Source organism: Nannospalax galili, unplaced genomic scaffold (assembly GCF_000622305.1).
Source record: "Nannospalax galili isolate Female #2095 unplaced genomic scaffold, S.galili_v1.0 scaffold768, whole genome shotgun sequence".
Taxonomy (NCBI): Eukaryota; Metazoa; Chordata; class Mammalia; order Rodentia; family Spalacidae; genus Nannospalax; species Nannospalax galili.
Genome location: NW_008360317.1, coordinates 7399813 through 7412258, shown reverse-complemented (window position 1 = coordinate 7412258; position 12446 = coordinate 7399813). Strand labels below are relative to the sequence as shown.

The 12446-nt window shown below is 42.8% G+C and overlaps 1 protein-coding gene across 3 annotated transcripts in view; it reads right to left on the bottom strand.

The window, feature by feature from the left end:
• Flt1 (fms related tyrosine kinase 1) overlaps positions 1-12446 on the bottom strand; it is a 170510-nt gene that overhangs the window by 92892 nt on the left and 65172 nt on the right. The gene's annotated exons all lie outside the window — the stretch shown is intronic.

Sequence of the window (12446 nt, the reverse complement as noted above, 5' to 3'; positions counted from 1 at the left end):
GTGGATCTCTGTGAGGCCAGTCTGGTCTATCACTGATCCTAAATAGCCATAACAGTGATGAAACCAGGACACAGTAAGTGAGAAGGAGAAGTGGCAGGAGCGGGGCAGGCCCAGGATCATCTATCATTCCTCCTGGGCCTTGAGCTGGGAAGTGACTCTAGAATGTTGAAAGATCCAGTCTGCTGGGCTCTGCTCTCTTTTCATTACATGACCCAGAATGTTCTCCTGAAGTGCATCTACCACCTCCTCAGATCCACATCCTGCTTCTGAGTCCCTAACCCCAGCCCATGGCTACAGGGAGACATGGCCAGGTCTTCTTATTCACACAGGTGTGTGTGTGTGTGCGCATGCGTGTGTGTGCATGTGTTGTTCAGGATGGAACCCTGGGCTCATGTTAGATGAATGCTCTACCACTGAGCTGATCCTGTGACCCCCATTGCCCACATTTCAGACTTACCTATATGCTATTTGTGTGCATGGGTATTGCTAAAAGATATACACATTTTTAAATTTTTATTATTTTTATTTTTTTATGGGTATGAGTGTATTGCCTGCATGTGTGTTAGTGCACCCGTGTCACGCAAGGCCCGCAGAGGACAGAAGAGGCCGTTGGATCCCCTAGGACTAGACTTATGGACAGTTGTTAGCTGCCATGTGGGTGCTGGAATTTGAATCCGGGTCTTCTGCAAGAACAACCAGTGTTCTTAACCACTGAGCCATGTCTCCAGCCCAACGTGCACATCTTTTAATACAACCACAATGCCACTTTTATATCTAGAGAATTGCAATAATCGCACAGTAGAGTTTGCACCCTATGTCAGATTTCTCCAGATGTCTAAAATCAATTCTTAGTGCCAAAAGAGTATGCTTTATACTAAGTTATAAAATTCAAAATAAAAAGAATAACGCTCGATATTTTCTTAAGGTGTTTCTGTGATTTCTGCTGTCTATTCTTTGTAACTAGCAGGAAATATAAATCAAACATTTTAACTCTTATTAATTAGTAGAAAAAAATGATTCAAGGAGAAATCACATATTTTCTCTTCTATTGGCAACCTTTTAATGACTGTTTCAAAGTTATCATATAAAGGGCCCTTTTCCCTTTTTCTCATGATCAACATTCTGTTTTCTAGAGTACAGCATTGGTACCTTGAATTGCTAGTGACAGCCTACTCTTGCCTCACCCTCAGTGCATACAGAAGCAATGCACTGTCTACGTACGCTCATGCCCACACCTCCAGACCTGGATTACATATGGGTATGTGGGCTCAGGACTGTGGTTTCAAATAACTCAGGTTCTTTTATGCCTGGAAGCTTCCTGTGTCCCCCCACCCTCTGGGACTAACCCCTCCCAACCCCCAAAACACTGAAAAAGATAAAGGAAGGCTTCGCCAAAGAGCTTAAATTTCATACACTTGGCCTTCAGGAAATAGAAAGAAATATGTTAGAGTAAAGCAAGTTTAGTCATTTCCCAAGGGAAATACAGTCTGCTGAGTTCACTTGGGGCTGTCAGCCTCTGACCCCTGCCTCCCCCATTGCTGTCCTTGTCTCTAAGGACAGATACCAAGACTCAGGGCCTCATGTGGAAACCATAGGCCCCACTTTCTGCCAGGTCCTCCAAATGAAAGGGACAGGTTCTAGGGCTCTTTTCTAATTTAGGGGCGTTTATTTTTCCCTCTTTGTAATTGGAACCATAAAAATAGAATGTCATTTAGGAGCCTGATTCTGTAACACCACTTGAAAAGAGATTTAGGGGGAGGGGAATTTGCCTGTCTTAAGAATACATCAAGCTCTTAAGGAAGTAGATTGTGCCATGTTTGAAGATGCAAAGATAACCACTGTGCTGGGAACCGTCTTGAGGGGGGAGGAAGCTGAACAACAAGAGGAAAGCAGCGCTCGCTCCTGATTTCGCACAGGAAGCCCACAGCACCTCCTGCCAAAGTGAGATAAGAAAGCTCCCATGCACTATTCTGGACAAGGCCACTCTTATCAGCTCTACTGTGTCCTCTCCATGCTCCAAGCCTCTGTCCCTTTCCTAATGAGCTTAGGTCTCCTGCCTCCATTTGCATACATCATGTCCAGCACAATAATGTGGAGGTATTTATAACTAATGAAAGGAAAATTATTCTGGGGGTAAGTGTGGGTTCATGTGATCTCTGTCTATTGCTCTGGGGTTGAACAACTTAGTTAGGACTAGAGTCTAATCTAATCTAGTCTAGTATAAATAAATAAAATGAAATCAGTCAATTATGTGTCTAACCTGTGGAGCTCAGACCCCAAATGTGACATGTCAGTCTGTTTAACTCCAAGGGGGAGCTGTTCAAAAGTTCCTAGTCACCTTCCCTTGACACGTAATGGGAACTGCCACCCTCTCTCTACACAGATGACCAGTGACCTGTGGGCTAAAGCTTGGCTTCTTTGTGGGAACGGATTTGCCCTGTCCCCTCTATGCCCCCTGGCTCTTTTGTAGCCCTAAAACAGATGAGTGCAGTTTGGACCCCTAGAAAAGAACAAAGTCAACACAGACCACAGCTCCTATCCTGATGTACTGCTGCTGGCAAAATGTTTTCCATTCTGGAAGTCTCCTGAATCTCACGCTTACCCCTTCCACCACACATACTATGCCATCCATAGACTTGTGTCGTGTACTAAGAAACCACTGTACTCTAGGGCTTCTGCTTTTTTTCAGTAAAAAATTATTTATTATTATTGCATGTTTATTTGCACGATTTGTGTGTCTGTGTGTGTATGTGCCTGCTACAGTGCATGTGTGGAGGTCAGAGGACAACTCCATGGAGCTGGTTCTCTCCTTCCACCCTTATGTGGGTTCCAGGGATTGAACTCAGGTTGTCAGGCTAATCCCCTTATCCACCGGGCCATCTTGCTGGCTCTCCAGTGCTTCTCTGTGTATATAAAGGAGGGCTTCTCAGATGTTCACTATATAGACACCACTACTTCACTGGGGATTTAATGTCTTTTAAAAGTTGTTTTTGTATAACACGGCCGGCTTCTTTCCAAATTTTGGTAAACACCTCTCACCTAACATAACCCAAATGTATTGAATGGCCAATGTATATACACTGTGCAATTTCAATGTATATTAGAGCTCACTGAATGTTCTACAACCCCAGAGCACCTGAGCTTTTTTTTTAGTGTTGGTTTTGAAAAATTCAGATTTTTAGGGTCCTCATGCCTCCCATCTCCTCCTCCTCCCTAAAACACAAATGGGCCCTTTCTTTTCTTTGGAGAATGGATTAGTGCATCTAGTAGAATCGGAAAGGGGAAGCTGCCTGGGTGAGCTTTAGCGATTGATGCAGTGGCCCTCCCATGTGAGGAGAGGACAGAACTAGGTGACAATCTCAGAACAGGGAGAAGAAAACAGAATTATTATCTGAAGTGGGTGTGATAATTCAACTTTTCCCTTTCCTTTTTAGAAACTGCCCTTTGTTTAGTGCCTGTGAGGGTATTCAAGGCTCTTGTCACTATATAGCACAAAATCCTCATGTCAAAAATGAATTCTTGAGGTGTTGAGATGGTTCAGAGAGTAAAGGTGCTTGCTGTGAAGCCTGACAGCCTGAATTGCATCTCCAGGACCCACATGAGAACAACTCCCACAAGTTATCCCTTGATCTCCACATGCATACCATAGCATGAGTGAGAGCACACAGGTGCACAGAACACATAAATGTAAGTTTTAAAAGACACCTTGCCAGCCTAATAGCCACACCAGTTATGCAAGCTCTAGTCTACAGCCTGTCTTTTAAGTTAAACAGATGTTTGCTGTTTTTTAGAATCCCCTTTCATTCTATGATAAGGAATCTCAGCTGACCCTTCTTTGAAACTGTCCTCTGTCTTCCACATGTCTAATGGAGAGAATGTGATTTTTATGGAACTGCTGTGTGAGGCTTGGGCTGGGAGAGGTGTACATTGGCTTTACCTCAGCTAGTCCTCACAGTCTCCCAATGTAAGACACTGGCACAGGCATTTCACACATGCTTCTGCCAATAAAGAAAGTGGGATCTAGTAAGATCAAATGCCTTGCTAAAATTCACAGAGAAGAGGTGGAAGTTAGCCTTCCAAGTTCAGTCCACCACCTAGGGAGACTCCATTCATAAGGGCCCTCCCAAGCCTTTCCCATCATGGTCCCCAGCAAAATACAGGTCAGAGTCACCATGTCACAGGGAAACCTGGAGAACCCTCTAAATCCAGACTTTCACAAAGTCAGGTAACAAAAGAATTAAATTTTCATTTTCAAGAGGGTACTGATAGACCAGGTTCTTTGACAGAAAGGGGCAGGGGCAAGGGCAGAGGACACTTTACAATTATATCTTAATTTAATTAATTTTGTTTGTTCTGGATCATAAATAGACTTTGATGCTGAAATTATAGAAACTTTTGGCTTTCTATTAGCTAAACATTTTAAAAATCATTTTAACAATATTGCACGCTTTTTTTAAAAATCCATTAAAAAAAAATCTCAGTCTTCTTCTTGCTCTGGACCTATTCTAGACAAAGTTTACCTATTTAATCATGAATCCAATACCTTAAAAAGTTCCTCTGGAGTAGAGATAGAGGGGGCAGTGCTGAGCTAAGTACTTCAACACCTAATGACTACCTATGTAAGCCTAAGTCATTGCCTGAGTGTATTAAATGTATACTTAAAACATTCAATCAAGGAGATTTTAGAAAATTCTACAAAGCCCCAAGACAGAATACCCTCCCTCTTTTTAAAAAAATATTTCATTTACTACTTTTATTTCATGTGTATGAATGTATTGCCTGCATGTGTATAAGTGGACTTGTGCCATGCAATGTCTGTGGAGGTCAGAAGAGGGAGTTGGATCTCCTGAAACTGGAGTTAGGAGGGTTGTTAGCTGCTGTGTAGGTGCTGGGAACCTAACCTGGGTCCCCTAGTAAGAGCAGTCAGTGCTCTTAACTGCTGAACCATCTGTCCAGCCCCTCCCTCTTTCTTCTATTCTGCACTGGATGATGAAATATGAGGACTGGAACAACTCTGCTTATCTGTTTAATGAGATGCTACTGCTCGTGCTAACCATGATTAGAATCTGTAAAGAAGAGTAAATCATTTCAAATTAGAAAACAAAAGGGCAGAGAAATAACAAAAAGAAAAATTGGAGTTGTGAAAAGAAAGACTACTGGGAGACCTGCCAGAAGGCACGCCCTGGGCAGGCCTGGTTAAGGTAGCCCTTATGGCGGCTGTCCTGCAGAAGGGCCTGATGTAAACATTTCACTGCTACTGGGGCTGTTGTGTCAAAACACTGGCGAGAGTGTGTCTGAACCATCAGATTAATAGAATCTGCCAACACTATCTTTTCCCCTCCTCTCATGTTCCCTTAAGACAAATGAAACAATATGGGGAGAGGATGCTAGCAGAAGAGGTGTGGAGTTGGAAGGCGTGTTTAGACAGAATGGTTCCTGCTCCTTTTGCTCAGGAAAAGGGCCTGGGCCTTCAGGGTAGTCACAGGGTCAGGCCAAGGGGACTCTGGAGGAGTCTATTTCTTGTGCAGTAAGAGACCTTGTGACGCCTTGGAACCCATACTGAAAATTACTTCTTGTCTCAATGAGGGGGTGGGGCAGTGGAGAGAGTTCTGGGGATTGTAGGCTCTGGGTCAGCTCCTTGGACAATGGTGGAGGGGATCCAGCGTAGGCCACCTCTGTTTAGATAAGAGCTTTTCCGTGAGTGCCTTGGCTTGCCATGCTTCCTGCTCTAGAGGATCTGTGGTCAGGACAAGGCCTGTCTTGCAGTCTCTGCTTCTAGCATGTGCTCAGACAGCTCCCCTTCCCCCTTCCCTGGATCTCTCAGCATTTGACCCAGGACCATGCTCCTCAGCCCCACACCTGGGTGACTGTGAGGCCAAAAGTGTTCTACTCAGGTAGAAGTCTCAGTGAGAACATGTATTTTGTTCATTCATTTTTCTTCTTAATGAGGACTGATTGGCCAGCTGAAGAAGGGTGATTTCATAAATAAGACATCTTTAGGGAAATGTTAGGAGTGGCTACAAATAACATCCTTTAACACTGAGGAAGGTTTTCAGTCCAATCACTCAATGAAGAATGCTTCAAACTTTTATTGTATTTTGTTCTTGCAAAAAGAAGACAGTGGCTCATTTCCTATTCAGTGGCGTGGTGGGTCATGATGATGCACAGGGAGACTTTAGAACTCCCAGACCTGAGCTCAAATCACAGATTTCTAACTTTCTAGCTATGCACCACTGTGTGGCAGAGACTGGCTATGAGAATCATGGTCAGAGAAAATTACTGAGGCTTTCCATTTTCTTGCTTTCTTAAATGTTTCTGAAACTTTGTCCTTGGATCACAGACTACAAAACCACTTTAAACAAATTCTGATTGGTGACCTGCCATTGGCCAACACTAAGGGATGTTAGAATGAGGCAGAAACATGTCTGCTAAAACCTAGAAAGTCTGAGAAGTCCTTTTTCTTGGATCTTGGCCCCATTTTAATCTCATGGACCTGTATATCTTACAAACATTGTTCCCTTTCTCAGTTTTCAACAAGTAGCATATGGGAAAAAAAAAAATCTCTGTATTTTCTTATCCTATTTTCTCTTTGTTCAGTGTTGTTTAATTACTTTTTCTGAATCACCTCAGATTCTTTGGCAATGAATGTGTTGTTAGCCTTGCCGATTGCCAAGAATTAAACCCATACTACCATGTCTTATTAGTTTTATTACAGGTATTAAAAAGCAATCAGAAGAGATAAGAAAATGTTTTTTTTATATTTTATTTATTATTTTTTATTTTATGTGTATGAGTGTATCGCCTGCATGTGTGTGAGTGCACCCACGTCGTGCAATGCCGCGGAGGTCAGAAGAGGGCTTCGGATTCCCCCAGAACTGGAGTTAAGGACGGTTCGTGGCCACCATGTGGGTGCTGGGAATTGAACTCTGGTCCTCTGCAAGAGCAGTCAGTGGTCTTAACTGCTGAGCCATCTGGTTTTTGAGACAAAAATCTCACTATGTAGCCCTGGCTTCCCTGGGACTCGCTGTGTACACCAGGCTGGCCTCGAACTCAGAGATCTGTCTGCCTTTGCCTTCTGAGTGCTCAGATTAAAGGCATATGCCACTATGCCTGGTGTCAAAAGAGAAATAATGTAAATAAAGAATTTAAAGAAGATCCCTTTGATATCAGCAAACATCAGATACTACTGACTGTGCTAAATTAGATGACAGGGTTGGTACAGTGCCTGGCACACAGGAGGCAGGTCAAGAATGTCACTTGTCCGCTGGTACTGTGAGAGCTACTTAAGAGCAGAGATGTCTTACCATCAGTATGGCCTCAGTGCCCAGTGCAGTCACCTGGGCTCAGTTAGCTGCCCAGTGAGAAGAGTGAATCCTGATAGAGAATGTGCTGACTGGATGTGGCCCCATGATCCCCAGGTGTCAAACTGCCATCAGTTACTGACCTCAGACGTGTTGAAAAGAGTGGCACTTGTGACCATCAAATGACCTCACACACAACTCCTAAACTAATCACTATGTCACCACCAGTGACCATTCACAATGACAAATATTAATGGACAGGATCTGATGGGAACTGATTCAGCAGTGTCAGTCCCTGACAAGCTGATAGTCCTGGACAATCTCAGCTTAGACAAGGATGGTGACATGTGAAGAGGCATCTTCTGGTCTAATGGAAAACAGACCACCAGTGGTCTTCTCCGTTGTTCCCCCAAAGTGGGCAAAAATACTAGCTCATAATTACAAGCACCATCTCATTAAAAAATTTCCCATATACATTCTATGTAAGAGTAAAGCCATACCCCTTGAGAAGCACATGCACTGCTTCCTGTTGCTAAATAAGGAATGGCGGTGTTTACCCAAGAAACAGGTTAAATGTATAGAAAAATAAGAGAATACAGTTGAGAACAGGCAAATGAAGTGCTAAGAGCTATATGCTACTGCGGGTTGAGCAGGACTGGAGTCAGCATTTAAAAGCTGAGGAAGAATTTTTGACAGTAGATACAGGTACTCCCCTAATTTCCTAAATCACTGGAGCTGCACACCATTCTTGGTTCAGTTTTTGGAATAAATCGTCAGAGAAGGCCTGTTCAAAGATGCAAGCAGGTTTCTTGGGAGAAGATTTACCAAACAACATGGACCACCTTGTGAGATAATTGATGGTCAGTTTGCGTAGGGTATCAGTGTAAATAGTACCTCTTCAGAAAGGTGAGGTTTTATTGTGCAGCATCCCAGGGGTGCCTAAAGGGTACCTAAAAGGGGCTAGGCAACTTCCACCACACAAGTTTAGCACCTATAATATGCCAGCCAGTGGCTGCACACATTCCTTCTTTAACTCCTATGTGTTCCTGATGTCAGGACTGACTTCATTGTACAGATAAGGAAACCCAGACTCAGAGGTGGTTTCTTTTGCCTAGAATCCCACAGCTGCAAGGTGGCAGTGGGTGGCAGAGCCAGGTCTTAAGCTGCAGAAACCACATTCTTAAGCTGTAGACTATATTACTTTTCTGTATCCTAGCAACTTGTACAATTGACTTGATGTTACAACACACAAGCTTTTTTAAAATACATTAGCTTTTGACCCAAATTACTCATTTTAATGTCCAAGCAGTTGTCACTTTTAATGTCAGAGACAAAAGCCAATCCTAGAAGTGACATAGGAACCGCCTTCAACTGCCCTGGCTCCTGACATGCCAAATGTCTGTGCCCCCGCCCCCACCCCAATCAGTTAGCAGTCTCTCTGGCACATCTACCAGGACTGTTTCCTAGCAAGGTCCTTGAACTCTGGGCCTGAGTTTGAAAATAGTGATGATTAAGTCTCTGCCTCAAAGAAGTCCTGTGATAATCAAATTAGAGAATACATATATACTGCCTATTAAGTTTGTAACATCCTATAGGTAAATGCTTAATAACTTTTATCTACAAAGAAAATTAAAATGGAAATTCTACACCACATGTTTTCTACCAGCCACAATCAACTACTTGGCTCTAGACTGTCTCTAGCCACTTTGTCTGTTCTCTTTTGTCAAGGGCTTTTCCAGCAATTGGTAATTGTCTAATATCATTCACAGTGATGGTACCAAGCCAAGGGAACACTAAAAGCCCAAGACAGTGGAATAATGTTCATCCATGTAATTTTACAGCCTTGGTTTTCAGACATGGAAGGTGTTTCAAGGTCCCAGTGCCTATGACACATGCTAAATATGAGCACTAGTAATTAGTCTGTGAAAGGCCATCACTTTGTAGGAACTGACATGGTAGGCATCTGGTCAATAGACAGCAGAACTTCCAGGCACTGGCCAGGGTGGGTAAGTGAGGCAGAACCTAGTGGCTGCTCCTAAACTTGCAGGTCACAGACAAGCTTACTTTTCCAATGGTGACATTTATTTTTTCTAAACCCAAATCTGATGAGCCAGCCAAATTAGTCTTGTGGCATGTCCTCTGTAACTAGACCTTAGTCATACATTCCCTGCATCATTGTGTTCCCTTGCTCGCTATCCCTATCTTTTTCCGTTTGACACACCAGGACCTATCCATCATCTTCAGGGCCCAGCTTCCACCTCCTGCATGGCCCCTCCTCTAAACTGCTGCACTGGCCATCCCACCACTGATTGGTTTGTTCAGCCTGATGATAAGCACAGGCCAGGCAGACTCGAGAAAGCCTTGGGGCATAAATAATAATGAACTGGAAACAGGAACATGGCTCGGACAGCGCTTGAGGTAAGAGAGCTTGATTACTTACCACTGAACCAGTTTCTCAGTTTTAAGAAGTCCTAACAGTCTGTAATGGAGTCTCTGAATGGAGAACTGCAGTGACAATGTCAAGGTACACTGTCCTGGTTTCATTCACTCATCAGTCATAAACCCTTGTGTTTTCCCCGTTGTTTTTTTCTCCCTTGTTTACGTCTTCTTTAATCACCATTTTGTGTATCCCTTATCTGTGAGCTTTGGGAAGCCTGTGGAGGGCTGAGTATTTTCTGAATTCTAACCCAGAACATTCATATGGAACAGTAAACAAGGGAAAGGGGCTTCCCTGCATAGTAACAGAGCCACAGAGGGTCAGGGCCTTGTGGGAAAAGTGCAGGATGAATGGGCCAGTGAACTCTGTCTTGCTGCTCTTCTGAGCCTGGCTTTATTCAGACCTGCTATTTGCACTGGGGCTCATACTCCCAGTGTGATCTCGTCTTACTTGCTGGTTTGGGGCCCAAACTATCTTTAGGTCCTCAGTCTTTCCCAATCTGCAGTGTCAGCCTGTTGAGTCCTTTTATTCCACAATCTGAAAATACCAGAACAACTCTAAGCCTCAGGCTCCTTATGCAAAACAGGAAATTTTGAGTACTATGTAGAATGGTTCTATGGACTAAAGAAAAATGTGCGTAAATAGATGAACAGTTTTTTGGTGCCAGAAAGACACATTGATCAAATCCATGAGTGGTACTACAACTCACAAACCATTGCCTTGAAGGAGCCTTCTGCAGGAGTGTGAAGAGGCAAGGGCTAAGGACCAGGCAATCATCATAAGATACTGCCTAAGCCACAGTCTAAATCCTCATACCTTTTCCATCTCCATCCACCAGGTTCTGGGGTGCGTGCATGCGTGCATGCGTGTGTGTGTGTGTGTGTGTGTGTGTGTGTGTGTGTGTGTATTTAAGGGTATCAAGTTACATTTAAACCTCTTAACTAAAGTGCATATTTCCACAACTAGGTCAGTGGAGACAGAGCTAAAGCATTCATGTCCAAGCAGGCGCAGGTCACATGCATGATTCAACCCATTTATCCACCACCTAAGGGTCTGTGTCAGGTCATTAGTTTCCAGATTCAGGGTAAAAATGCTCATTCAGTATTCTTAAGTCTCTCTATCTGGCCAAAGATAACCTGTGATGCTCTGCCCATCCCCTTAAGGCGTCTCCCTAAACTGTGTCACTGTCTTCTGCTACTATTGACCCTGGGAATTATATTGAATCCTGTTGAAAAGCCCACAACAAAAACCCTCTAGCACAGACTTCCTAGGACACAGCCTTTTGGTTTAATTTAAAATACATAATGAAATGTTTGATAGCAATTATAGGAGACAGTTAATTCATTAGAAATAATTACTTGTTGGGTTCACTGTATTTGTCTGAAGAGTGAGAAAAAGAGAAATCTCACAAAGCACAGACAAGTGGAAAGAGGGCATTTATTTGGCAAATGAACCAGTGCTCTGTTCTCAGGACTTTGTATGCAATATTAACAAGGGCTGTTGTCTGAACATTCACGTTGAGCAGTGTATGCCTCCTCACCCAGCAGTTACATAACAGAATGCAAGATGTATCTCATTAGTAAGTGAACACTAACTTCTGGCTTGGCTATGAAAGTCTCTTGTATAAGATGGCCTGTTTTACTTGGGTTTGTTAGAGCTCAAATGTCCTACTGAAGTGGCCTGGGCAAGTGGTCTTTTTTCAAGTCTTTCAAGTTTTGTTTGTAGCAAATTAAACTTCACCATGATTCAAGCTTCCATACCTAGATGCACTCTGCACAGAGGGTATGTTTGACACATAGGTGTGAATTTTAGGTGCAAAAGATTATTTAAGAAGAATGTGGTAAATATTAAAACATGAGTTAAGTGATCATATTTCTAAAGAAGTAGTCTTCTTAAATTACCACTTCTCTTAGACATCTGACGTACATTTTGCCCCCAGGATATGTTGACTCTTTCAATCTAATTATGAAAACTTTCATTTTGTAAACAGAAAACAGAATAGACAACATAAAATTGTTAAAGCATAAAAATAATAGATGTTCATGTTGGCAGCCAATTAAATTTGGGTCCTTGAGTCCATTTCTAATTACTATCATTAGCAATTGTTTTGGTTATGTCTTGTTAATTTTACATACCCCACTGATGCACAAACTATGTTTTTCCAGAATGAGCTATCCCTGACACATCCCTAATGATCAAGGCTTGCTTTTCTTACCAATTTGCAAATGTAAACAATAGAGAAATGCAATTAGGAGGGCCCTACTCAGAGGCCTGCCCTTCCCTTCTTTTGAGGCCACCCCTTCTCCCACAGGAGCCAAAGGCAAACCACACTTGGTCTTAGACTGATCAGCACACCACCCAACTCAGCCTTGCTGAGTCATTTCAGAAATAAGATATTAAATAGTAATTGAGTGGCAGAGAATATTATTTTCTATTTATCTCCTAACATGTGTAATTATTTTAGAATCCATATATGACCTACTTAAGAGTTTTGGAAGCAGTTATTTGAGGGTCCATATAGATCCATTGGATTTTTCTTAGAAAACCCACCAGCTGAGCTAAAGTAATAAAGGTCATTGTATCTTCTTAGTCTTCTACAAGTTGAGACTTCAGCACTATCTGTTCCATCCTGAAGGGGCTCAATGGAAAAAGACCAAATAAAACAAGCAAGATTTTAGAGCCAGCTGGGCAGAGATGATACCTCTGCT